Raw genomic sequence first — 4851 nt, 5'->3', positions numbered from 1 at the left:
TGTACTGTATTCTAACCATGGCTTATTATTCCAAAATAATCTGTTACGTTATTTTTCTGATATTTGCTAGCTGGTGGCAGTGAGCATGGGCTACAATTTGTAATCCTGAAGGCAATGGGGTAAAAACAAGGCATCCAGTGACTTATTCTCAGTTCCTGTTGTTCTATAGGCCAGATCACCTAACAGAACAGAATAGCAAGAGTTGGAAGGAACCTTGTAGGTCATCTAATCCAACCCCCCACCCAGCAGGAGAGCCTATATCATTTCTGACAGATGGCAGTCCAGTCTCTTCTTAAAAGCTTCCAGAACTTCTGAAGCTCCTATAACTTCTGAAGGCAAGCTGTTCCATTGATTGATTGTTCTCACTGTCAGAAAATTTCTCCTTATTTCTAGGTTGAATCTCTCCTTGATCAGTTTCCATCCATTATTCCTTCAGGTGCTTTGGAAAATAGGTTGACCCCCTTCTCTTGAATTTTGCTCTGTCAGAACATGGAACAATAAATATGGTTTGAGTTTTATACTGTCAAAATATAATTAACACAGACTAGTCCAATGGAATTTCCAAATAGAACTATTTTATTCCACAACTGAAACAAAACACATTTTCTTTTTGTTGCATAACACTGTTTAGACCAACATTTATTAACCTGATTTTTTTTAATTGAAAAAGTTTTTACAAAAAAAACTTTTCCCCCTCCATTCCCCCCTTTCCCCCTCTACCCCCCTCCCCCCTCCCTGACTTCCCAGAACAAACACAAGGTATAGTTAAAAATAAAACAAGCATATACTAAAAAAATTTCCCTCCTAACTCAGTTATACTCCTACATTTCTCATCAAATCCTAACCTCCCCCAATGCAATCAAAAATAATACATCCTAATCATTCAAAGACAATCTGATATCTCTTAAAAATATGGAACGCTCCACGAATTTGCGTGTCATCCTTGCGCAGTGGCCATGCTAATCTTCTCTGTATCATTCCAATTTTAGTATATGTGCTGCCGAAGCGAGCACATATTATTAACCTGATTTTTAATCTCATAAAGGTACCAAGTGCTAATATAGCATATTTGATAATTATAATGTACAACACGTGTCTGTAGTCATGACTATCTTCAGCCAGTAAAATCTTTCTTAAAGCAAAACTGCAGCCATAATTTTAAAACAGGTCACTAATAACCTGATTTGTTTATTTCCAACTTCATAGCAACACTGACTTAAATAATGCACAACTTTATTTATTTTTCCAGTATCTAATGATTACAGTCTTTTCTTTTGCATTTAATGATTCTACAGGGTCTCTTATATGTTGCTTCATGAACAGCTTCCCAGTTTCATTTTCTAGCAGTAAATTAAAATGAAGTTTCCCATCTGCTCCACTGAGTTAGATATGTAATCAGTTCTCACCAAACATTTTGAAAATATTATTTAAAATTTTAAACGGGATAAACAGCATGTGCTTTCAAGATAGGAAAGGCGAATGCATTATATAGAATAAATCATTAGGAAAGAAATTAAATAATATTATACCCAAGTGAATTTCAGGTAAGAGAAATTAAAAAGAGCATTGCATTCCCAAATATCAGTTAAGTACTAATATGCAACAATTACAATTAATTGACTTTTAATTTTTGTTCTAGAAAATTATGACAAGCTGTATTAACAGCAATTTGATTTTTTATAATTTACTCATTTCTATCTAAACTTTTACCAGTCCAATTTAATAAATTTAAATCCTTCTAAATATTGTTTAAAAAGTAAAGAGGGAGGAAATCTAATTCATTGCAAAGATTTGAGGAACAGATTCCTCTAGTTTTGGATAAAATTTAGAAAGACACAAACCAAGTTAGGAAAACCCAGACTGGAAAATTAATTCTTAATAAAAATTAATAGCTTAAAGAAATAGGGGCTGAGTCTCAACCTGAATAGGAAACTATGCAAGATTCGAGCAGCTTCTATCCCTCCATACATATACACAAATACACACAAACTACCCTATATTTCAGCTCCTAAGCCTTTTCACTTGCCTTGTATAAGCAGGATGGTTGCGGTCCATTTTCTCATACAACCTGTTGGTTTGACCAGATTTATGTTTATAGAATAGTCTTTTCTAAACCCAGACTCAGTTCCCATCTCCCTAGCTTCAACATCCACACATATTATTAATAGTGTTTGAACTGGTGGAACTCTTTGGCTCCATGTAGCTTAAAAAAAAGAGTAGACTTACATGTATCAAGGTATCTGGAACAATTCTATTTTGTAATGAAGCATTGATTTTTTTTCTTAAAATCATTTTCAAATTACACACAGTTTAGCCTGCTGGTTGCTTGTCATGGCTCAAAATTTGATATATCCTATATTTAACAAAAGCGACATTTATTTCTGAAATTGTTTGCCCTGAAACTTTGTTCCAGAAAGCTTTTGCTAGAAGGAAAGTATTCTTTTAATTCCTAGTTGCTGTTTTGAGTCAGGTACTCCAATCACACATTTACATACTTAGTGGAATATTAGTGTAAGATTTAAAATTCTCTTTCAGAATGTTGCTTCAATTCTATTAATTGTATTTCCATGTAAACGTTTTCTCCAGGGACTGAGTATATCACTTACTAGAGCATATTTGTTCTACAAATAATGGAGTACAATCCTCTGGGATTTATTCATAGATTTTACAAAGATCTTACGTACTTTGCTCAGAGTCTGCATGATTTCCTGAAATCCACACATTCATTTTGAATTGCTGTTTTAGGTGAAATCCTCAGCTAGTTATTTATAAATTATTTTCTTATGCAGGAGAGAAAATATTTGTGGGCTCAGTATACTTTTTACACCCCACTGCAATTGGCAAGGCAATCAACTGTAATGTCAGTAAGATTATACTGTAACTATGTTAGAATTAATTATAGGAAGTAGTTTGAGATGAGCTAACAACCAGTATTGAAAGCTGTGCCAGAACCTGTGGGTCAAATCTAAAAGTCAAATAAAAGAATAACCAGGAGATGAAACTGATGAGAAACCTGGGGGTCAAAATATAGGGGGACACAGAAAAGCTTAGGACAACAAGGTCAACTAGAACAGGAAGCTTCTTTTGTTCATCTCCCCCCTCCAAAAAAACCCACCAAGATAGCTTCCCAAGAGAGATAGCCAGTCTCTCTGGTAACCATTGCACAGAGAGCGACAGAGTTGCAGACCCTGGCAGCCAAAAAAGAGAAGGGAGTCCCATAGAGAAGATCTGCTTGGCCCATTAGGCACTCACTGACCTTTGGAAGATCCTTCTTCTCCAGGTGCCATAGATTGTTCAGATGGGAGGTATTGACACAACAGCTGGAAAAATACTGACGTGTGCCTCAGAACACCTTGGATCATCTTCATTTTTAGCTTCCTCAGCAACGACAATGCACTGTAGGAAGCAGGCTAAATGGATGAGTACTATGATATTTCATTATTTACTTCAAAGATCTTCAGATGTCACTGAGCTACTAACTGGAACTCCTGCAAATTATGATTCAGTATTACATTACCAGTTGTCCATCCAAGAGAGACATTCTAAACTGCACTGGATATCTTTATCACTTGAAACAGCTGTGCATAGATAGTTTGCAACCCAGCAGAGCAGCCTACAATGTCTAGTACTGTAACATTAATATAAGTACTGTAGCCTGTTAAATACTACTGGAAGTGTAAAAGGACAAAAATCTCAAGTATTTATTTAATCTCTGATTGTCTAGATTAATTGAATGAAAATTTTCTATTCTGTTTTTTCCAACTTATTTTATTCCATCTGAATCCTATACCAGATTTCCAGAGTGGATTAAAAGATATCAATATCCATTAAAATACAGTACTTGTGAAACCACCCTAAAAATGATAAATGAAGCCTCAAAATACAAGATGAAGAATGAAAGCAAAAGATTTTCATTATTATTGAGAATATTGAGACCCTTTTGCTAAAAGCCAGGAGAGATTTAGTTAGTTAAACTTCAAGTTAGTTAAACTTCAAAGTCAAGTTTAAGTTGAGTTAAGTTGTCTTTTGCAAAGTTAAGTTGTCTATTGCACGTACTCAGAGCATTCCTCCACTCTTTCTGTGGTTCAATGTGTACCAGGCATATATTCTTTAGTAAATCTAAAAAAACTCAAAATCTACATGAACAGTGTGTTGTTTGGGTACAGTTAGACATTCTTATTAACTTAAATCCGGGGTCTCCAAACCTGACAACTTCTAAGACTTGTGGACTTTAACTGAGGAATGCTGACTGGAGAATTCTGGGAGTTGAAGTCCACAAGTCTTAAAATTGCCAAGTTTGGAAACCTCTGACTTAAATGAAGTTTTGCATACATATTATGGAAGGATCCCCTCCTTTCTGTTGCGCTAAATGAAAAGGAAGCCTGGCTAAACAGATGTATGTAAAGCCTGGCCCTATCACCAAAAAAAAAAACACCAAAAATACCTTGAACAAGAGTGACAGAGATGAAGCTGATCCATTTGACATTGCAAAAACTCAAAAGCCTTTTCTTGCTGAAAGGCTTCAATCGCATAAAAGCCCAGTTGAAGAATTTACATCTGAAAGGCAAACAAGCCACGTGTGAACACATTTTCTGTGGCTTCCGACTGTGGGCGTACAATGACCAATTTAAGGGCACCACCATTTAACTTGTTCCTTGCACAATGAACTTTTAACAGGATCAGGAGAAATGGAGAGGGGAGTGGTGGGGGGAGAAAGAAAGAGGTAATCAGATGAATCAGACATACACCAGTAAAAAGAAAGAAGAAGAAAATTCTCCTTTGTGAGATGATTTAAAAAAAAAAAAAAGGATTTCAAACAATGTCTTTGCCTTTACAGAAGATGCTTTATTT

The 4851-nt window shown here is 35.4% G+C and overlaps 1 non-coding gene across 1 annotated transcript; it reads right to left on the bottom strand.

Moving 5' to 3' along the window:
• Positions 1-906: 906 nt before the first annotated feature.
• On the bottom strand, positions 907-1013 carry LOC131189440 (U6 spliceosomal RNA). The gene has a single exon (XR_009153045.1). It is a non-coding gene; the product is annotated as a U6 spliceosomal RNA (small nuclear RNA).
• Positions 1014-4851: the final 3838 nt, after the last annotated feature.

This window comes from Ahaetulla prasina, chromosome 1 (genome assembly GCF_028640845.1).
Source record: "Ahaetulla prasina isolate Xishuangbanna chromosome 1, ASM2864084v1, whole genome shotgun sequence".
NCBI classification, from domain to species: Eukaryota; Metazoa; Chordata; class Lepidosauria; order Squamata; family Colubridae; genus Ahaetulla; species Ahaetulla prasina.
The sequence above is the reverse complement of the archived record's forward strand: the minus strand, read 5'-3'. Positions and strand labels throughout refer to the sequence as shown.